The sequence below is a fragment of the Struthio camelus genome, chromosome 8, assembly GCF_040807025.1.
Source record: "Struthio camelus isolate bStrCam1 chromosome 8, bStrCam1.hap1, whole genome shotgun sequence".
In the NCBI taxonomy this organism is placed as follows: domain Eukaryota; kingdom Metazoa; phylum Chordata; class Aves; order Struthioniformes; family Struthionidae; genus Struthio; species Struthio camelus.
The window spans coordinates 39,213,615-39,235,921 of record NC_090949.1 but is presented as its reverse complement, the minus strand read 5'-3'; the positions used below and the strand labels follow the sequence as shown (position 1 = coordinate 39,235,921).

Sequence of the window (22,307 nt, the reverse complement as noted above, 5' to 3'; positions counted from 1 at the left end):
GGTCTGGGGGGCAAAAAGACAGCTCTGGGGCACCCCAAAGGTCTCCCCAGGGGCTCTGAGGTGGAGACAGCAGTGCTAAGAGCTGTGGGGGGCCCGAAGACAGCTCTGGGGCACAGGGAAACCTGCCAGAGTAGTCCCGAGGGCACCAGAGGGGGCCCTCAAGGGTTTACATGACCCAAAACCCCACTCTAGGGAAGGAGGAGGAGCTGAGGAGGGGGTCTGGGCCACCTAGACAGTGCCTAAGGGGTCCGGAGGGCCAAAAGACAGCTCTGGGGCACGCCAAAGGTCTCCGCAGGGGCTCTGAGGTGGATAGAGCAGTGCTAAGAGCTATGGGGGGCCCCAACACAGCTCTGGGGCACCCCAAAGGTCTCCCCAGGGGCTCTGAGGTGGAGACAGCAGTGCTAAGAGCTGTGGGGGGCACCTACACAGCTCTGGGGCACAGGGAAATCTGCCAGAGTAGTGCCGAGGGCCCCAGAGGGGGCCCTCAAGGGTTTACATGACCCAAAACCCCATTCTGGGGAAGGAGGAGGAGCTGAGGAGGGGTCTGGGCCACCTAGACAGTGCCTAAGGGGTCTGGGGGGCCAAAAGAGTGCTGTGGGGCACGCCAAAGGTCTCCCCAGGGGCTCTGAGGTGGAGACAGCAGTGCTAAGAGCTGTGGGGGGCCCGAAGACAGCTCTGGGGCACAGGGAAACCTGCCAGAGTAGTCCCGAGGGCAGCAGAGGGGGCCCTCAAGGCGTGTGCCTAGCTAAAAGACCACTCTGGGGAAGGAGGAGGAGCTCAGGAGGGGATCTGGGCCACCTAGACAGTGCCTAAGGGATCTGGGGGGCCAAAAAACAGCTCTGGGGCACAACGAGTACTGCAATTGTAGTTCAGAAGTCACGAGAGGGCTTCTAAGGGCTCTGCATGGCCACAAAGAGACTCTGGGGAAGGAGGAGGAGCTCAGGAGGGGGTCTGGGCCACCTAGACCGTTCCTGAGGGCTCAGCACGAGCAAGAGCCAGCTCTGGCTAGCAAGGAAGAGCCAGAGAGTGCTGTGGAGTACTCTAGAGCAGTGCGAAGGGGCCTAGGGAGCCAAGATCCAGCTCTGGGCACAGGGAAACCTGCCAGAGTAGTGCCGAGGGCCCCAGAGGGGGCCCTTAAGGGTTTACATGGCCCAAAACCCCACTCTAGGGAAGGAGGAGGAGCTGAGGAAGGGGTCTGGGCCACCTAGACAGTGCCTAAGGGGTCTGGGGGGCAAAAAGACAGCTCTGGGGCACCCCAAAGGTCTCCCCAGGGGCTCTGAGGTGGAGACAGCAGTGCTAAGAGCTGTGGGGGGCACCTACACAGCTCTGGGGCACAGGGAAACCTGCCAGAGTAGTCCCGAGGGCACCAGAGGGGGCCCTCAAGGCTTTACATGACCCAAAACCCCACTCTAGGGAAGGAGGAGGAGCTGAGGAGGGGGTCTGGGCCACCTAGACAGTGCCTAAGGGGTCCGGAGGGCCAAAAGAGTGCTGTGGGGCACCCCAAAAGTCTGCCCAGGGGCTCTGAGGTGGAGACAGCAGTGCTAAGAGCTGTGGGGGGCCCGAAGACAGCTCTGGGGCACAGGGAAACCTGCCAGAGTAGTCCCGAGGGCAGCAGAGGGGGCCCTCAAGGCGTGTGCCTAGCTAAAAGACCACTCTGGGGAAGGAGGAGGAGCTGAGGAGGGGCTCTGGGCCACCTAGACAGTGCCTAAGGGGTCTGGAGAGCCAAAAGACAGCTCTGGGGCACCCCAAAGGTCTCCGCAGGGGCTCTGAGGTGGAGACAGCAGTGCTAAGAGCTGTGGGGGGGCCGAAGACAGCTCTGGGGCACAGGGAAACCTGCCAGAGTAGTCCCGAGGGCACCAGAGGGGGCCCTCAAGGCGTGTGCCTAGCCAAAAGGCAACTCTGGGGGAGAAGGAAGACCTCTGGAGGGGGTCTGGGCCACCTAGACCGTTCCTGAGGGCTCAGCACGAGCAAGGGACAGCTCTGGCTAGCAAGGAGGAGCCAGAGAGTGGTGCGGAGCGCTCTAGAGCGGTGCGAAGGGGCCTAGGGAGCCAAGATCCAGCTCTGGGGCACAGGGAAACCTGCCAGAGTAGTCCCGAGGGCACCAGAGGGGGCCCTCCAGGCGTGTGCCTAGCCAAAAGACCACTCTGGGGAAGGAAGAGGAGCTTAGGAGGGGATCCGGGCCACCTAGACAGTGCCTAAAGGATCTGGGGGGCCAAAAAACAGCTCTGGGGCACAACGAGTACTGCAATTGTAGTTCAGAAGTCACGAGAGGGCTTCTAAGGGCTCTGCATGGCCACAAAGAGACTCTGGGGAAGGAGGAGGAGCTCAGGAGGGGGTCTGGGCCACCTAGACCGTTCCTAAGGGCTCAGCACGAGCAAGAGCCAGCTCTGGCTAGCAAGGAAGAGCCAGAGAGTGCTGTGGAGTACTCTAGAGCAGTGCGAAGGGGCCTAGGGAGCCAAGATCCAGCTCTGGGCACAGGGAAACCTGCCAGAGTAGTGCCGAGGGCCCCAGAGGGGGCCCTTAAGGGTTTACATGGCCCAAAACCCCACTCTAGGGAAGGAGGAGGAGCTGAGGAAGGGGTCTGGGCCACCTAGACAGTGCCTAAGGGGTCTGGGGGGCAAAAAGACAGCTCTGGGGCACCCCAAAGGTCTCCCCAGGGGCTCTGAGGTGGAGACAGCAGTGCTAAGAGCTGTGGGGGGCCCGAAGACAGCTCTGGGGCACAGGGAAACCTGCCAGAGTAGTCCCGAGGGCACCAGAGGGGGCCCTCAAGGGTTTACATGACCCAAAACCCCACTCTAGGGAAGGAGGAGGAGCTGAGGAGGGGCTCTGGGCCACCTAGACAGTGCCTAAGGGGTCCGGAGGGCCAAAAGACAGCTCTGGGGCACGCCAAAGGTCTCCGCAGGGGCTCTGAGGTGGATAGAGCAGTGCTAAGAGCTATGGGGGGCCCCAACACAGCTCTGGGGCACCCCAAAGGTCTCCCCAGGGGCTCTGAGGTGGAGACAGCAGTGCTAAGAGCTGTGGGGGGCACCTACACAGCTCTGGGGCAGAGGGAAATCTGCCAGAGTAGTCCCGAGGGCACCAGAGGGGGCCCTCAAGGCTTTACATGACCCAAAACCCCATTCTGGGGAAGGAGGAGGAGCTGAGGAGGGGTCTGGGCCACCTAGACAGTGCCTAAGGGGTCTGGGGGGCCAAAAGAGTGCTGTGGGGCACGCCAAAGGTCTCCCCAGGGGCTCTGAGGTGGAGACAGCAGTGCTAAGAATTCTGGGGGGCCCGAAGACAGCTCTGGGGCACAGGGAAACCTGCCAGAGTAGTCCCGAGGGCAGCAGAGGGGGCCCTCAAGGCGTGTGCCTAGCTAAAAGACCACTCTGGGGAAGGAGGAGGAGCTCAGGAGGGGATCTGGGCCACCTAGACAGTGCCTAAGGGATCTGGGGGGCCAAAAAACAGCTCTGGGGCACAACGAGTACTGCAATTGTAGTTCAGAAGTCACGAGAGGGCTTCTAAGGGCTCTGCATGGCCACAAAGAGACTCTGGGGAAGGAGGAGGAGCTCAGGAGGGGGTCTGGGCCACCTAGACCGTTCCTGAGGGCTCAGCACGAGCAAGAGCCAGCTCTGGCTAGCAAGGAAGAGCCAGAGAGTGCTGTGGAGTACTCTAGAGCAGTGCGAAGGGGCCTAGGGAGCCAAGATCCAGCTCTGGGCACAGGGAAACCTGCCAGAGTAGTGCCGACGGCCCCAGAGGGAGCCCTTAAGGGTTTACATGGCCCAAAACCCCACTCTAGGGAAGGAGGAGGAGCTGAGGAAGGGGTCTGGGCCACCTAGACAGTGCCTAAGGGGTCTGGGGGGCAAAAAGACAGCTCTGGGGCACCCCAAAGGTCTCCCCAGGGGCTCTGAGGTGGAGACAGCAGTGCTAAGAGCTGTGGGGGGCACCTACACAGCTCTGGGGCACAGGGAAACCTGCCAGAGTAGTCCCGAGGGCACCAGAGGGGGCCCTCAAGGCTTTACATGACCCAAAACCCCACTCTAGGGAAGGAGGAGGAGCTGAGGAGGGGGTCTGGGCCACCTAGACAGTGCCTAAGGGGTCCGGAGGGCCAAAAGAGTGCTGTGGGGCACCCCAAAAGTCTGCCCAGGGGCTCTGAGGTGGAGACAGCAGTGCTAAGAGTTCTGGGGGGCCCGAAGACAGCTCTGGGGCACAGGGAAACCTGCCAGAGTAGTCCCGAGGGCCCCAGAGGGGGCCCTCAAGGCGTGTGCCTAGCCAAAAGACCACTCTGGGGAAGGAGGAGGAGCTGAGGAGGGGCTCTGGGCCACCTAGACAGTGCCTAAGGGGTCTGGGGGGCCAAAAGACAGCTCTGGGGCACCCCAAAGGTCTCCCCAGGGGCTCTGAGGTGGAGAGAGCAGTGCTAAGAGCTGTGGGGGGGCCGAAGACAGCTCTGGGGCACAGGGAAACCTGCCAGAGTAGTTCCGAGGGCACCAGAGGGGGCCCTCAAGGCGTGTGCCTAGCCAAAAGGCAACTCTGGGGGAGAAGGAAGACCTCTGGAGGGGGTCTGGGCCACCTAGACCTTTCCTGAGGGCTCAGCACGAGCAAGGGACAGCTCTGGCTAGCAAGGAGGAGCCAGAGAGTGGTGCGGAGCGCTCTAGAGCGGTGCGAAGGGGCCTAGGGAGCCAAGATCCAGCTCTGGGGCAGAGGGAAACCTGCCAGAGTAGTCCCGAGGGCACCAGAGGGGGCCCTCCAGGCGTGTACCTAGCCAAAAGACAACTCTGGGGAAGGAGGAGGAGCTGAGGAGGGGATCCGGGCCACCTAGACAGTACCTAAAGGATCTGGGGGGCCAAAAAACAGCTCTGGGGCACAACGAGTACTGCAATTGTAGTTCAGAAGTCACGAGAGGGCTTCTAAGGGCTCTGCATGGCCACAAAGAGACTCTGGGGAAGGAGGAGGAGCTCAGGAGGGGGTCTGGGCCACCTAGACCTTTCCTGAGGGCTCAGCACGAGCAAGAGACAGCTCTGGCTAGCAAGGAAGAGCCAGAGAGTGCTGCGGAGTGCTCTAGAGCAGTGCGAAGGGGCCTAGGGAGCCAAGATCCAGCTCTGGGGCACAGGGACACCTGCCAGAGTAGTCCCGAGGGCAGCAGAGGGGGCCCTCAAGGCGTGTGCCTAGCCAAAAGACAACTCTGGGGAAGGAGGAGGAGCTGAGGACGGCGTCTGGGCCACCTAGACAGTGCCTAAGGGGTCCGGAGAGCCAAAAGACAGCTCTGGGGCACCCCAAAGGTCTCCCCAGGGGCTCTGAGATGGATAGAACACTGCTAAGAGCTGTGGGGGGGCCGAAGACAGCTCTGGGGCACAGGGAAACCTGCCAGAGTAGTCCCGAGGGCACCAGAGGGGGCCCTCAAGGCGTGTGCCTAGCCAAAAGACCACTCTGGGGAAGGAGGAGGAGCTGAGGAGGGGGTCTGGGCCACCTAGACCGTTCCTGAGGGCTCAGCACGAGCAAGAGACATCTCTGGCTAGCAAGGAGGAGCCAAAGAGTGTTGCGGGGTGCTCTAGAGAGTTGCGAAGGGGCCTAGGGAGCCAAGATCCAGCTCTGGGGCAGAGGGAAACCTGCCAGAGTAGTCCCGAGGGCACCAGAGGGGGCCCTCAAGGCGTGTGCCTAGCCAAAAGACCACTCTGGGGAAGGAGGAGGAGCTGAGGAGGGGCTCTGGGCCACCTAGACAGTGCCTAAGGGGTCCGGAGAGCCAAAAGACAGCTCTGGGGCACGCCAAAGGTCTCCGCAGGGGCTCTGAGGTGGATAGAGCAGTGCTAAGAGCTATGGGGGGCCCCAACACAGCTCTGGGGCACCCCAAAGGTCTCCCCAGGGGCTCTGAGGTGGAGACAGCAGTGCTAAGAGCTGTGGGGGGCCCGAAGACAGCTCTGGGGCACAGGGAAACCTGCCAGAGTAGTCCCGAGGGCCCCAGAGGGGGCCCTCAAGGGTTTACATGACCCAAAACCCCATTCTGGGGAAGGAGGAGGAGCTGAGGAGGGGCTCTGGGCCACCTAGACAGTGCCTAAGGGGTCTGGGGGGCCAAAAGAGTGCTGTGGGGCACGCCAAAGGTCTCCCCAGGGGCTCTGAGGTGGATAAAGCAGTGCTAAGAGCTGTGGGGGGGCCGAAGACAGCTCTGAGGCACAGGGAAACCTGCCAGAGTAGTCCCGAGGGCACCAGAGGGGACCCTCAAGGCGTGTGCCAGGACAAAAGGAGACTCTGGGGGAAAAGGAAGACCTCTGGAGGGGGTCTGGGCCACCTAGACCTTTCCTGAGGGCTCGGCACGAGCAAGGGACAGCTCTGGCTAGCAAGGAAGAGCCAGAGAGTGGTGCGGAGCGCTCTAGAGCGGTGCAAAGGGGCCTAGGGAGCCAAGATCCAGCTCTGGGGCACAGGGAAACCTGCCAGAGTAGTCCCGAGGGCACCAGAGGGGGCCCTCAAGGCGTGTGCCTAGCCAAAAGACAACTCTGGGGAAGAAGGAGGACCTCCATGGCGGCCTCTGTGGAACAAGAACAGTCTCAAGGGGTCTGGAGGGCCTAAAGAGGACTCTGGGGCACAGCGTTGGGTTCAAGAGTCGTCCCGAGTATACTAGATGGCTGCTAGGAGGGCCGGAGGGCCACAGCGGGGCTCCAGGACCAACCAAGGTCTCCCCAGGGCTTCTGAAGGGACTAGAGGGGGGCTAAAGGGGCTGGACGTCCAAAAGACACCTCTGGGGCGCAAAGGAGGCGGCAAGAGTAGGCCATAGCACACTGGAGGGGGCCTTCAAGGGGTTTATGGGGGCCAGCAGATGTCTGTGGTGAGAAGAAGGTGGCCTAAAGGGGGCTCCAGAGCAGAAGAGAGGGCTGCTGAGGGGGCTGGAGGGCCAACCCAGGGCTCCAGAGGGTTTGTGAGTTGACTCCAGGGGGCCTAAGGGGTCTCGAGGGCCAACATACAGCCTCGGGGAAGAAGACAGGCCAAAAGAGTAGCCCAGAACACACTAGAGGGATGCTGAGGAGACCCGATGGCCAACAAATGAAAACCTGGGGAACAAGGGTGACCTCAGGAGGGCTTCAGAGGCAACTAGACAGTTCCTAGCCAGAGGAACTATTTGCCAGCGGAGGGCTGGCAGACAGCTCTGGGCAGCAAGGAAGACACAAAGAGTGGTCCAGAGTGCCCTGGAGTGGTGATAAGGGGCCTGAGGAGCCAAGATAGAGCTTTAGGGCTGACAGAATGTTGGAAGAGTAGGCTAGAGCGCACTAGAGGACCGCTTGGGCCTCCGTGTCCCTGAAAAATGACTCTAGGGAACAAGGAAGACCTGAGGAGGGGTTCTGAGCAGATAAACGGGCTCCTGTAGGTGCTGGAGGGCCAGAAGACAGCTCTGGAGCACAACAAGCATCCGAGGACTGGTTCTGAGTAACAAATGCCTCTGGAAGGTTTCTGAAGGGACTAGAGGGCCAACAGAGGTCTGTGGGTCAAAATTCAAGGCCAAAGTGGAGAGTAGGGCAGCCTAGAGGGGTGCTAAGGGCTCCAGAGGGTTAACACAGAACTCTGGGGTACAACGAAATCCTACAGGGCAGTTCCAAGGGGACTACAGGGGTCCTAAGGGGTCCAAAGGGCCTGACTGTTCTGGGGCAGAAAGAAGTTTGGAAGAGTCATTCAGAGTGCACTAGAGGGATTCTCAGGGGTCTAACATTGCCAAAAAAAGACTCAGGGGTCAGGAGGGCCAAAAGACAGCTCTGTGGCATAATAAAGGCCTCTAGAGGGGTTCAGGGGTGACTGGAAAGGTTCTAGTGGGTCTAGAGGGTCAATAGAGCTCTCTGGGGCACAGGAAAGGCCAAAAGATGGGTACCGAGTTCACTAGAAGGGTCATAAGGGGGTTATATGATCAAAGGAAGCCTCTGGGAACAAAGGTCCTAAAGGATCCTGAGGGGGAAAAGAGAGGTCCTAAGGGATCTGGAGGGCTAAAAGAGGGCTCTGGGACACAATTTTGGCCAAAAGAGACACCTAGAGTAGACTAGGGAGGTTGTAAGTGGGCTAGAAAGAAAAAAAAAAAAAAAAAAAAAAAGCAAGGGGGCACAATGAAGGCAAAAGGAGGGGTTCTGATGGGACTGGAGTGGTCCCCTGAGAGCTAGAAGGCTAACAGAGGGCTCCTGCACAACGCAGGCCAAAAGAGGGGTACTGAAGGAATTAGGTCCTAAGAGAGCTACTGGACCCCAAGAGGGCTCTGGGGCACTACAAAGGCCTCAGGAGGGGTTCTGAGGGTACTAGAGGGCTCCTAAGGACTCTACACACCCAAGAGAGCCTCTGGTGCACAATGGAGGGCTTCTGAGAGGATTGGAGCAGGCCTAGGGGGACTAGACATCAAAGAGAGGCCTCTAGGGCACAGTGAAGGCTTTGGGAGCAGTTTTGAGGTAACTAGATTAGAAAATGGAAGAGTCTTGAGAAGATTAGAGGGCATTCATTGGGTTCTAGGATGGCATGTCAGAAGGATGTCTCCAGCTCAAATCAAGGGCTCAGGAAGGGGTTGTTAGGGAGCCCAAGGGCCAAAGGAGGCATTCTGTGGGGATTAGATGCCGGGGTCCTGAGGGGAAGAGACAGCACACAGTGGGCACTGGGGTGCACCAAAATGGAAAAGGACTGGTTCTGATGGGACTAGGTTGCAAACGGCCCTGGAGCGCGACAGGAGAACACAGGGTTCTGGGGTGCTTTGAAGAACAAACATGGGGGTTCTGAAGGGAGTAGAAGATAATTGAGAAGGCATAAGGCAGGCTGCAAGGAAATGGAGGGCTATAGTATGCACTAAGAGGCAAAGAAGGAGAACAGAAAGGGATCTGAGAGAAACAGAACTCCCAAGGAGGAGCTCAGGTGGGATTTGGGGGCATTTAGGCAATGCTGGAACACAGTGAAGGCCAGCAGTTTTGAGGCTACATGCCACATGGATTGATTTTGATCAGACTAGAGAACACAGAGAGCTCTGAGGTAAAAGAAAGGAAGATGGAGGAGTCTTGAGGGGACTGGAAGGAAAGGGGACCTGATGGGATAGAGGGCACACAGAACGGTCATAGGGATAGGGCATAGAGAGGACTCTGTGGTGCAATGAATAGAAAAGGAGGGCTTCAGGGCACACTGAAAGGGTGCCATGAGCGCCCAGGGTTCTGGAGTGCCCTCAAGGCAAACAAAGGTTCCTGAGGGGAGCGTGTGGCAATCAGAGGGCTGCTGATGGGACTAAGAGACAGTGAGGTGGGCCCTAAGGGGCTCAGAGGGCAAACAGAGGCATCCTGAGAGGACTACAGGGAAAAACAAAGGCTCTGGGATGCACTAATGGCAAATGGAGGGGTATTGAGGGACCCAGAAGAAAGAGAGAGGGGACTTAATAGGACAAAAGAACAAACATAGGAGTCTTGATGCTACCAGAAGACCCACAGACACTAAATGGCAGAGTAATCATGCAGGAACTAGAAAGCAGCAAAGACTTCCGAGGGGACAGGAGAACAAATGGAGTGTCTTGGAGCACACCTGAAGGCAAATGGATAGGTCCTGAAGGAACTAGGGAGTAAATGGGTGAGTCCTGGGGTGATGAGGCAGAAAACTGAAGGTTCTGGGACATTAACTCACCTGCCATAATCCTTCCACTTGGACCCTGCCTCTTACCTCCGAGAAGCAGGCCTTTGCTTTCATTCCGCAGGCAGCTGTCAGCTGTTGTGTAGTCTTGGCAGACAACTTGAGGATCACTGCCCAGGCAGTCTTGACCTGCAACACCATGTGCTCAGAACAGTTCTCAGGAAGTCATGTAGAGTCATAACCTGAAGGGCAAAAAGCAAATCTCTTCAGGACAGTTCTTATTTCGTCATAGGAGCATTTTTTCCCCTCTCTTCTCCGCTGTACTGCCTCTAACAACACATCTTCCTCATCACTGTTTTCCCCTGCTACTTCTACTCCTGTCAGTTGCCCCTGCATCTTAGTCCTCTAAAGCACCTGTTTCTCATCCACATGTACTTTTATGTCCTGTTGCCCATTCCCCCTCCTATTTGTCCTATACCAGGCAGCTGAGACCCCCTGGCCTAGCTCTTAGCCGCACACCCCTTTTGATCCGGCCAACAGCTCTAACAGAGCAGAGGGCAGCACAGACGGTGGATGCGAACATAGCACACCTAGGCACTGAGCAACACAGAAGCAGCGGCAAGGCATCCAAGAGATCCCATGTTTGTAAAGAAAATATGTAGAGGCAACTGGGGATCCTCTGCAGCTGTGCCCAGGGCTCCTGGAGGCTCTTTCCACCCAGTTAAAGGTAGCTGAACACAGTGACCTTGGGAGGCAGTGACACAGTCCCTGGGGCTGCTGTGGGGTGCCTGCGGCTGTTCCAGGGTCTCTCCGGCTCTTTTAGGGTCCTTGGACAGCCACAGTGCTGGTTGCATTTCCTTGTGCTGCAAAACAGGATAGCTTTGCACCATTCCCTCCCAGCGCCACCACTCCTCCTAGTTGTTGCTGCCTACCTGGCCCCAAGCCTGAACAAAGCTATGACTATCAGGAGCCCCCACAGCCCCTCACACTCTCCCTGCCCTCCCCAGGCACAATAGGAACATCCCCAGGCCCTGGGGAGAACCCTGTCTGGGCACACCAGAGATGGAAAATACTTCCTGCCCTGTACCAGGGAAAGACAGGGAAATTCCACTGCCTCGGTGACCCATGGACGCTCTCCTGGGAGCAGCAAATGTCCAGTGAGGAACAGAGACACTGGGCCAATGCTGCAGGGCTGAGAAGGCACAGACACCTGGAACTACAGCTCCTGGTATGCCACAGAACACAACGTGGCCAGCGGGTGGGAAACCCGCTGACAGCTGCACCTCCTGCCACCTCGAGAGACACAAGATGGTCTCCCAAAAGCCCAGCAGGAGAAGGTAACACCTGCCAGCATGCCCTGCAGATTAAAATGGCCGCCGGGAAAGCTACTGCTGGAAGACTACTCCTCCCGGCATGCAGAGCGAAGCAACATGGCCGCCCGGAAGCTCAGTGCCGGAAGTTTACTACTCCCAGCATGCAGAGTGAAACAACATGGCCGCCCGGAAGCCCCTTGCCGGAAGACGACTGCTCCCGGCAGGCAGAGCGAAACAAAATGGCCGCCCGGAAGCTCAGTGCCGGAAGTTTACTACTCCCGGCAGGCAGAGCGAAACAACATGGCCTCCCGGAAGTCCCGTGTCGGAAGACTACTGCTCCCGGCACACCGCGCAAAGCAACATGGCCTCCCGGAAGCCCCGTACCGGAAGACTACTGCTCCCGGCAGGCAGAGCGAAACAACATGGCCTCCCGGAAGCCCCGTACCGGAAGACTACTCCTCCCGGCATGCACGGCGAACCAACATGGCCGCCCGGAAGCCCCGTGCCGGAAGACTACTGCTCCCAGTATGCAGAGCGAAATAACATGGCCGCCCGGAAGCCCCGTGCCGGAAGACTACTCCTCCCGGCATGCACGGCGAACCAACATGGCCGCCCGGAAGCCCCGTGCCGGAAGACTACTCCTCCCGGCATGGCCCGCAAAACAACATGGCCGCCCGGAAGCCCCGTGCCGGAAGACTACTGCTCCCGGCATGGCCCGCGAAACAACATGGCCGCCCGGAAGCCCCGTGCCGGAAGACTACTGCTCCCGGCATGCCGCGGTCCTCAGCGCTCGGTGAGGTTTGACCCTCTGGCGATTCAGTTCCTTCCCGTCCCAACCACCCTCCCGCCCCCTGACACCCGGACGCCGCCGAGCCCGGAGAGGGGCCCCGCGATCCCCAACCCCGGCCCGAGATTCCCCCGACGCCGCCGGACCGGCCCCGGGTCAGCTCCGACACTGCCCCTGCCCCCACTGCGACTCTCCCAGGCCTTCCTCTGGGATCTCTCCTTCCCCCGCCCCCCCCGACACGGTCCCGGTCTGACCCAGGACCCCCCGCGCCACTCCCACCGCGCAATAAACCAACCCCGCCAGCCCCGACGCCCCCCCGTCCTCCCTCCCCCCGCACCACTGCAGCCCCGACGCCCCTTTTCCTTCCTCTTCCAGCCCCGGCGCAACCCCTTCCTCGTTCCACCCTCGCCCTGGCGCCCCCCTTTTCTCTCCGCTCCTCGCCCCATCACAGCCCTGGCCCCCCTCCTACCTCCCCCCCAGCCCCAGCGCACCCCCTTCCTGACCACTCCCCACGGCCCCGGTGCTCCGCTCTTCCCCACCGCCCTGGTGCACCGCCATCCCCGGCGCAGTTTCCGCTGGCCCGAGATGCTCCCGTCTGCCGGGACGCGCGCACCCCCCGGCCCCGCTCACCTCCTCCGCGGTGCGGCCGCAGCGCCGGTCCCGGCGGGCGGTGCTCAGAGGCAGCTCCGTTGTCCCAGACCGGCCCCTGCACGAGCTTCCTCCCGACTGCGGCCCCAGCCCCGGCGCATGCCTGCCGTGGCCCCCAGCCCCACCTGGGGCTTGTTCCAGCCCCAGGGCCCACAGCTGCAGCCCTCAGGAACCAGGGGAAGGGAATTACCCTCAGCCCCATCAGGGACAGCTGGGGCTGCCAGGGCAGCAGAGGCACCCCAGCGCCTGAGAGGTGCTTGCTAGAAGCTAAAGGGAGAGCCCTGGGGGGTACAGAGAGGAAGAGGGAGTATTCAGGGGACAAGAGAACAAATCAAGAGGTCTGGGTGCAACAAAAGTTAAAAAAAAGTTACCAGGTGATGATAGAGAAAACAGAGTGACTCTGGGGGCACCAAAAGGCAAAGGCAGGACCCTGGGGCACACCAAAAATCACCCAGAAAACTCGGGGACAGGGGAGAAAGATAAACAGAGAACTTTGCGGTGTGCTGCAAAACAAACATCGGGCCCCAGGGCACGCGGAAAAGCACACAGAGGGCTTGGCAGCAACCCAAAATGTGAATTGAGGTGTCCTGAGGACCACCAAAGGGCAAATGCAGGGCTCTTGGGCAAACCAAAATTCAAGTGAAGGGCCTTTGTGCACACTAAAGGGGCCACAAGGCATGTCACAGGGCTCAGTGCAGCTGACGGCAAGGTGCCTGCAGGCTCCCCCTTTCCCCAGGAAAACTCTGTCTCCCAGCACCAGGCACACAGGCCCCCGCCACCGACACATGAGGGATGTTGCGGAGTGCTGAAAGAAAAATCTGAGGGCAGTCTGGGGACTTCACACAGCCCTGGAGGGACCCTGGCTGCCCCCAGGATAATGGGAAACTCCACCAAGAGCCCCAAGGGTCGAGGCAATGCAAGGGAAGTTACCCAGAGCCCTGTGAACAGCACTGGGGTCCCTGGGAACCGCAGGGACCCCCAAGTACAAAGGATGTGGGGACCAGCTCCCAATCCCAGACACAATGTGTAACCTCCTCCCCTGGGCATCATCTTCAGGCAAAGCGACAGCAGGAACCACAGACGCGAGTGCAAAGAGTAAAGCAACTGTTTATTGTTTTACTGCACAGAAGCAACACCTGGGAGAGAGTCTGCCATGGAGCTCAGTGCCAGCATGCTTCTCCTTACCCTGTGACACCTGAAGAGTCACCTCCGCACCGGCGTTCGTCGGTCCTTTGGGGAAGGGTCAGCTCCTGCTGCTGCCCTTGAGGTGGCAGATGTCTGAGTAGCCGACAGCCTATCCCCTCTACTTTTTCCTTCAGGGATAGGATTCAGCTCTGATAGGTGAGAAGATCTTTGATCTCTGATCCTGCCTGTCTGCACTACTGCCCCAGACTAGAGCCCTGCAAGACACGTTCACAGCTCTCACCTCACCTGTCACATCACCACTCAGTGTGATGGGCCTGTGCCCTATCAAATCCAGACCTCAGGTCAGTGCACAAAGCTGAACGCTGGGTACAGGCGAAGGTTACAAACCCCAAAGAAGGGTTTGCAGCCTGCTGCTTAGGCCTCAGGGCTTACAGTTTATTATCTAAGGATGTAGCCCTTGTCATTTATCAGTGAGGCATAAGCCCTGAACCCTAAAGTGACAAACTGCAAATCTTGGAACCCAAATGGTTGCTTTAAAATTTACGGATGAGGTTGGATTTTAAATCCTGTGCCCTGATCGCTAAGTCAGCAAACTGTAAACCCTGACTGATAAAGACAGCCCCACTAAATAAAGTAATAAACCATAGCCCCTGAGTGACAGACCCTCAACAACAAACTAAACAATAAACCTTAAGTGAAAAACTCCAAACCCTCAGCTTTAAGCAAGAAACACCAAAGTACACATGAGCGTGCAAGTTTTGCCCACAGCTTAAGAAGTTTCCCCTTCATTTAGAAGGGCAGCAGAACAGGAAGACATGCACCAGAATCATGCTACAGTTGCTGTTTATAGGCTTGGTTTTAGCCACCATTCAAATGTGAGCACGTGCAAGAATCACTCCACGGGATTGCACTAAGCTGCTTTTCCACTGAACCTACCTGAAACACAGCGAGCACTAATTCATCTCCATTACAGACAATTAATATTTTTGGTCCCCTCAGCTCCATGGGCAAACATCCACAGCCAGTGACACCAGCAACCACCTAGGGGACAACCACCTTCCACCTCCCAGCCCTGCACACACACTGTGCAGCCCCAAGACTTAGCTGCGTCCACGCTGCAAGTCAGAGCTCGACCTTCATGGCCAGCCACAGATCTCCGCAGAGCTCCCAGCTGTGACACCGCTCCTTCGACTGCCAGACTATGCTTCAGCACCTGCAAAGAAGCCAGAACAGTTACTGAGAGGCCAGGCAACTGCGCAGCCCTCCTAGAACTACTCCCTAGTCCAAGGCCTGTAATTATTCCCACAATTATGACTGACCCTCTACACTGCTCCAGTCACTCTCTCAGGCTCCGTTTCATCGCAAGGATGTCACGGCAGCCCTCACATACAGTCAGGCTCGCTCAGGCACTCGGCCACCTCCAGCCTTCGGTAGATGGTCCTCCTCAGGGAAACTGTGCCGCTGACGGACACTCTCAGAAAGCACTGTCCAGCCAAGGCAGGATAAAAACTAAGGCCTCCAAAAACTCCAAACTCTGGAGACTGAGCTGATGGGAAACTGACTCTGGCCTGGACAATGACAGAAGAAGGATTTTGCTTCACTCGTTCAGGCTGCCTAGCATGTGGCACAAGTCAGACAGACCGTGCTGGATAATCCCTGTGACATGACAGCATGCCGGAAAGCAGAGTTGAAAACAGGCTCCTGGAAGAGGAGCAGAGTAAGGCTGATGTAGGGAAGACAACAGTTTGCATAAAGTCAGAAAACTGGGCTCAATAACAGCGACACAATCACGACTCAAGCTGCACCGCGCAGCAGCCCTGTCTGCGCACAGGCAGACAAGACACAGTAACTGCAGACTGCACTGACGAGTACGACAGACAGCAGTAGCTCCAGACTGCCCTACCACAAGCACCTGTCCTAACACCCGAGTACTCGGAGCCTCTGCTAATCTCTGCCTCCACGACAGCTTCCCCAGAAGCCTCTTCACTGTCTACCACATCCCCCACAGCATCTATGGCCCATTAGTGCTCCCCCACTGCACATCCGCAGCCCCATGCCTCTGCACATAGAGTCACTGCAGGGGTATCTGACATGACCTGAACCAGGCAGATTGATGGGACCCTCTGGTCGCTACTGATCGTCTCTGCTGAGCACCAATTGCCTCTTGACACCTTCCACACCAGACAAAACACAAAGGAATGATGAACCTTCAGCTGGACAGAGGGACAGGGAGCAGAACAGAAGAAAAGAGGGATAGAGAGCTTGGCTGACAGATGGAAAAAGAAAGAGAAGGACAGAGACCTAGCCCCAGGGTCAGGGCCCTGGACAAAGGAAGAGAAAGAGAGGACAGAGGGCCAGACAGGTGGAGGGCTGGACAGAGGACCAGGGAGCAGAAGAGAGAAAAAGAGGGATGTAGAAGTGGACAGAAGAATAAAGAGAGGAAAGGAGGGAAGGGGAAGCAGACAGAGGGACGGGAAGCAAAAGAGAAGGGTGGAGAACCAGACAGAGGAACGGGGACTGGAAGAGAGGGAACGGGAGCCAGTCAGACCAATGGGAAGAGAGTGAGAAGGATGAAGAGCCAACCAGAAAGGTGGAGAGAAAAAAAAGAGGGAGGGGAAGTCAGACAGAGAGGTGAGACGGAACAGGGGAAAAGAGGGATAGGGAGACAAATAGATGGATGGGGAGCTGAACAGAGGGACAGAAATAGAAAGAGAAGGCTGGAGAGGGGGACAGAAGGCTGGAAAGGTACAAAGAGACAGACAAGAGCGGCAGAGGGATGGGGAGCTGGACAGAGGAACAGCGGGCGGGTAGTGGGACAGAGAGGGGAAAAGGATGATCGAGAGCTGGACAGAGCGATAGGGAGCCAGTCGGAGGGAGGAACATATTGACAGAGGGATGCAAAGAGTACAAGAGGGATGGGGAGCTGGGCAGAGCAACGAGTAGTTAAACAAAGGGATGGGGCACTGGACAGAGCTATGGGGAAAGAAAGAGAAAGATGGAGAGCTGGACAGAGGGACAGGGAGCAGAACCGGATGGACCCAGGCAGCCCGCCCGGGACAGCCCTCGACCCGCTCCAGCCCCGCTCACCCACCGAGCGCTCTGCACACCGTTTTCCCCAAGTCCGCCTGTGGGCCTGCTTGCCCGAATCCCTGCGCCTCCAGATCGCCTGCATCCGCGAGAGCGAGGGCGCACGCACGGGCCCACACCAGGGAGGAACCTTGCACTCCGTCACACCCTTTTACTACTGCTTGTGCATCAGCCCCTTTCAGACCGTCACGTGCGCACGCTTAACCCCCCAAATTCTCTCAGCCCTTAACAACTTCCGTACTCACGGCACCTAGCTTTTCCACACTCTTCTCCGTCTTGTTTGAAAACCCTCCCAGAGCTCTTCTGTACTTACGTGCTTCCTTAAAACAGCATCACCGAAATCAACAAAACGGGTCGAGCGGCTCCTCCTCAGGTTGCTGGCCCTCGGAACACTATTCTGCAAATGAATCAAACCACCAAGGTCACCGGGAGGTTCCTGTTTTGGAGCTTCCTCTCCCCCCTCCAACCCCCCCCCCCCAAGCTTTCATTACGGTTCCCTAACCTGGGCAAACGCAGGTCCTCCCTTAAGCACTGCAACAGTTTTTATTCTGGGGTCCCAAGTTCCCGTTATTACTTGCTGCTAGGCAGCAAAGCAAGGCGAGGACAGGTCGGGTCACAGGTTACCCATCTAGCCATCCTAAATTCTCATTTTAGGCCTCGCCGGTTACTCCGGGTAAACAGACCAAAATAAAGCTCCAGACAGGCAGGTGAGGCTTCACACAGACCTCGCGGGCCTGCTAGCGCCAGCGATGCCATAGCGACTGGGCTACCAGGCGCTACTCCCCCCTCTCCTTTGCTGGTCCACGAAGCGTGGCTTGCTACTCACGGGTCCGGTAAGGGCGCTGCCAACCTTCCTACGGCCGAAGGCTCCTCTTCGGGACCGGGCAGAGAACCTTTCCGCTGGCATTTGGATTCTCCTGGCCTCTCCTGACACGCGATAACTGACAGAGGTCTGAGGGCAGCAGCCCGTAGTTCTTCACAGCAGCATATAGTCCTTCCCCGATGTTCCGAACGCCTAGGATTAAGGCAACGTATAAACACAAAAATACTACCGCTATGGGGTGGGTGTAAAGCCAAGCTACAATTCCTGCAGCCAACGAAAACCTCTCCGTGTCTGACAGAACGAGCCACGCGCATCAGCGCCTACGGCTCAAGGCCAGCAACCCCTCCCAGGCGCTGTTCTTCTGGCAGGCTGCGTGTCTGAACTCCTCTGTCTTGTCTGGCACAGAATAACTTTGTCAGCCAGCGCTCATCGCTGGGGGCACGGTAAAATCCATCGCCCTACCAAAGCATAAAGCACAGCAAAAAAAGCGGAGAGCGCCGCAGGAAATTTTTAAGAAACCAAACTCGTTTATAGGCGCAAAAAGCACACACACTAAGACACACGCAAGCAAGATCAACGATAGCATGCAAGGCACAAACACCGCTTCCCCCAGCCCCCGTTCTGGTCACTATGACGACCCTCGGGTTGCTGTGAAAGGGAAGCGGGACTAAGTAGCCGCTAGAGATTAATCTTTTGGAAGCCTTCTGCGTCCACATTTGTGGCACAACCGCGCTCTGCCCCTCATTCAACTCAGACACGCAGAGGAAGATCCGCTCCTCGTAACGCTTGCGCAGCAACCCACCCCCCGTTACGCTTCGTGCCCGCTGTGCCACTTGGAGAGAGGATGCGCTGCTGTCTACTCGTTTCCCTGGCATTAGCTGTTCCAGAGGGAATTGAGCAGATCGGCCTGCATCTGTGCCATCAGAGGCAAAAAAAAATAAATCTCAAGGGCAGCTACAGCCCAGATTGCCACTAAGCAGTCCTTCTCGCAGCCGGAGAATTTCTGTTCGGGCCTCAAAGGGGATGGATGTAAGGATGCTGCTGCCAGCACCCGCTTTCCCTTACCGCTGTTTTCTAATGGTGCTGCTCCCGCGGAAGCAGCAGACGTGGAAAGCATTACTGAGAAAGGCTTGCCTCGTCCCGGCAACTTTAGGGCAGGAGATTTTTTACAGACGCTTCTCTCAGTTTAGTGAAAGCGGCGTCGTGTTCCTTGCTCCGGCTCCGTTCCCGACTCCCTCCAGGAATTTCCGCCACGGTCTGCTGATGCCCGCAAAGCTATCTTACCACTGCTGGAGGAAATTAAATCCTCCTAAAAATCGCTCCAAGTCGGAACTGATGAGGAGGACCCTAAATGCCACGAGGCTTTGGCCTTTCTCCTATCTCCCCTCTTCCTCTTTCTCCAAATACCATGGCCATGTCACTAGCCTGGGGTTGCACTAACTGAGCCTTCCTGAAATCACTCTCTTAATTTTACAATTCAGACACCTCTCTCTCCCCTCGCTTCCTTCTCGGTAACTCCGGTCACTTGACTATCATTCCCCTAAGATAATAATTTGCTGTCTTGTAGCTTTTAAAATACGATGCTTCATAGACACACGAAGTCTACACATGCACAGAAACACACGCACGCAGCATACTTTTTGTAGCGCGTACAGACCTGTGATATGTTGGCCATCTGTTATCCTGATCCCCATCGATGGCGATCCTTCCTCACCAGGAGGAACGGGCTTTGCCTCTTTGGGAGACGGAGGCAGCTTTTGGCTGGTTCCATTTGATTTCATTCCTCCAGCTCGCTTACGTTTTTCCGGTCTCTCCAGTTTCAGCCGCGGCAATTAATCTACAAAGCATCACATCTTTCCCTTTTCGTAGATGCATGTAAGATAGCGACACCAAACAGAAACACCCAAAGCAAAACTACGGCAGACACAGCTAACAGTAGCCACAGGGTAGGAACGGGTTACTTAGTCCTCAGCGCTGCCCCTGGGAGACAGAAATAACAGGCGTTTGTTATCACTAGTTGCCCACGCCAGAACACCTCCTTCTGTAGCAGTTTCTGCTGAGGTGAAGGGTCCGCTAAACTTCGTTCCGGCTTCCTTGTTTTATCCGGTGCCTTAGGTATTAATCGCCAAAAACCGCTCGCCCGTCTTTTCTCTTCGTCAGCTTTTGCTATCGTTGCTTCCATCCCTGTAACAAACAGGGATTGTTAAACTTGCGTTTTTACCTTCAATGAAACACTTAAATTCACGTGTGTTCTTTTTCTCTTTACCATGTTCTTCCCCCCCCACCCCGCCCCGTCCTTAAAGGAGAGGTCTTAATACAGCGCTTTGCATCACGCATTACAGGGTAAACGGTTTGGAAACATTACATACGGCCATTAGGGCTAGGTTATCGGACAGGCAGGCACATCCCCTAACGCTCACCCACGCCATTGTTAGAAAAGGGATTTAATTTAGCTGTAGCCCAACTTAGCACTAGTGCCTGAAGTAGACGAAGGCTGCAGGCGTGAACTGGAAATGAGCTTGAGAGACAATGCTGAGGATGCGACTGCAAACCCAGCTAGAACCAGCCCTCAAAGATACAGCACGCACTGGACAGAGGTAACTTCAGGTAAGATAAGGCACCGTGAAACAGGCACATAGCAACCGTCCCGGGATGCAGACGTGAACCAATCAAAAGGGAAGAGACCACTGACTCCAGTACACAAGACTGGAAGAGACTGTCGCTGGCAGGCGGGGAAATAAGACTGTAAGGAGTATAATTACCCACAAATTTCTTTGTTCGCGGTCCTTCCCCGGAGGCACCCAGTTACCCTGAGTTACCCTGCCAGACAAACCAAAAGGACCGATGAGGTGATGAGGGGATCAGACTTTTGGATCGCTTCTCCAAGGCTTTTGGGGTGATTGATGTAACCGCTTCTCTTCGCGTTACTCAAAGCTACGTTCCTCTATTACTTAGGACTAAACCGTTTCCGGTGTTAAAGGAGCGTGCTGTTTGTTTCAGCTTTACATGCAGTCCATAATCTGCTAGGCATCATCTCTAGTCCCTCCCGCTTTCACAACATTTTTGGTGAGTAAAGGTGGTAATTAACAGTACCAATCGTCCTATGGGCTGAAGGAGCACGTCTCTCCTTCTCCGAGGACAAGCCACGTTTAGAGAGTCCTCTTGCACGCACAGAGGGTTCTGACAGGTGGCTCAGGAGAAAAGAGAGAAAAATCTGTTTGCCACCGCTGCATCTATCTGTCACGTTCGTCACCGAGAAGGGCTGTAAGTTCCCTTTTCTCTAAAGAGGGCAGACAAGAGGAGGTGTCAGGCTGCTGTGCCACTGCTGGAGACATCCACACCCCCGTGCAGCGTACGAGCGCCTGGGCAGACGTCAGAGGTAACGGGGGACCCATTGACACATTCTGGACTGGAGAACCCCGTGGCTTCGGGGCAGCTGTGCAGGAGGGCGCGGGGCTCAGCGAGGCTCAGCGGGGGTTACAGTCAGTTGGTGCCCGGGTTGGCTGGGGCCCACAGTCTGTGCCTGCGACTGGGGGAGGCCTCAGGGTGCCTGGGCGTATTTTTCCCCTGTCCACCTTCTCGTTTCCCTAGCTACAACTCTCAAGTAAACGTTCTCGGCGCTGCGCTAACTGCACCTGGCTCAAAGTGACCTTAAATCGGTTTGGTCCGGTAGCTTTAAGCTTCCTTGCGACTTACCAGCACCCTCGGGCAGGCCTGCCGCGACGGGAGCCGTCCGCCCAGCGCCGCTCCGGGGCCCGCCTGACTCGCCGCTCCTCCCGGCCGCCTCCGCAGGGGCGAGCGCCCGCCGCGGCCGCGCCGGGGAGGAACCGGGGCCCTGAGGGCGACACGCGGCAAACGGACGGTCAAACCCGCGCTGCCGGCGCGGCGCGGCGCCAGGCCAGAGCCCCCTCCCCAAACCTCGCCCCGCACCTCCGCCTCCACGCAGCGACGGCCCCAGCGGGCAGGAGACCACCTGGCGCCCGAGGCCACCCGAAGCAACACGCTCACCTCACCGAAGCCCCCGCATCCTCGACTCCGGGCGGCCTCGGCCCTCACCCGCCGCCGCCCCAGCGAAAACTCCCTCCCTGCGCGCCGCCATGCTGCTCCCCGCCGCCGCGCATGCGCCGCCCGCCGAGCCGGGGGGGGAGGGGAGAGGAGAGGAGAGGAGGGGAGGGGAGGGGAGCGGAGCGGGAGCAGAGCGAGGCGGGGAACGGCGCCCCCGCGTGTTCCCGGCGCGGGGCTGCAGCAGCCCTGCTCCCGCACGCGCACTGCAGCCCGCCGCCCCCGCCGCGGCCCCGCGGGGCTCGCGCTCAGCGGCGGGCGCCCCGGGGCTGCTCGGTCCGTGCCCGAGAGCCCGGCGGGGATCAGCGAGAGGGCTCCGGTGCTGCACCGGTGTGAGGGCACCGCGGAGCAGCGCCGAGGCGGCACTGCCCGTCCCCGCGACAACAGGAAGGAAGCACCAGGACGGAAAAGCACTCTGTGCTACGGGTCTATGAGCACGGGGAAGGGGCGAGGAGCACGGCCCCTTCGCTTACCCGTTACCCAAACACGGCGGAGTAGGGGCGAACACGGTGACTGGCACTGCGCGGGTACGCGCCGGCTGGCTGCAGTTATTCTCCGTATGCCGGCGAGGGCAGTGGCGGCTGCAGAGCTGGCGAGTCGACACCGGGGGGCAGCAGGGAGCAACGGAAATTCAGTGCGCATGCGAGCGCCTTACCGCTGCAGTAACCAATTTTGGCCAGCCGAGGGCACCAACGAGCCACGCCGAAACCACTGCGCCTGCGCCCCGCTTCGCCTGCAGTACCGATTTTTCGGGCTGCAGTACCGATTTCTGGCCAGCCGAGGGCACCAACGAGCCACGCCGAAACCCAGTGCGCCTGCGCCCCGCTTCGCCTGCAGTACCGATTTTTCGGGCTGCAGTACCGATTTCTGGCCAGCCGAGGGCACCAACGAGCCACGCCGAAAC

The 22,307-nt window shown here is 58.1% G+C and overlaps 2 long non-coding RNA genes across 3 annotated transcripts in view; one reads left to right on the top strand and one right to left on the bottom strand.

Moving 5' to 3' along the window:
• The window catches only part of LOC138068080 (uncharacterized), a 112,989-nt gene extending 91,522 nt beyond the window's left edge, over positions 1-21,467 (bottom strand). Inside the window, exons 1-7 of one of the 2 annotated variants that reach the window (XR_011142698.1) lie at positions 21,350-21,466; positions 21,038-21,176; positions 18,999-20,621; positions 17,369-17,533; positions 16,832-16,915; positions 12,268-14,644; positions 9,628-9,779 (exon numbers count right to left, since the gene is read on the bottom strand). This is a non-coding gene — a long non-coding RNA (uncharacterized lncRNA). Of the gene's footprint in view, positions 1-9,627; positions 9,780-12,267; positions 14,645-16,831; positions 16,916-17,368; positions 17,534-18,998; positions 21,177-21,349 lie in introns of those variants that run through there. The other variant, XR_011142697.1, reaches the window with a different exon arrangement.
• Positions 11,674-13,526, top strand: LOC138068082 (uncharacterized). Its single transcript, XR_011142700.1, has 2 exons — positions 11,674-11,792; positions 13,413-13,526. It is a non-coding gene; the product is annotated as an uncharacterized lncRNA (long non-coding RNA).
• Positions 21,468-22,307: the final 840 nt, after the last annotated feature.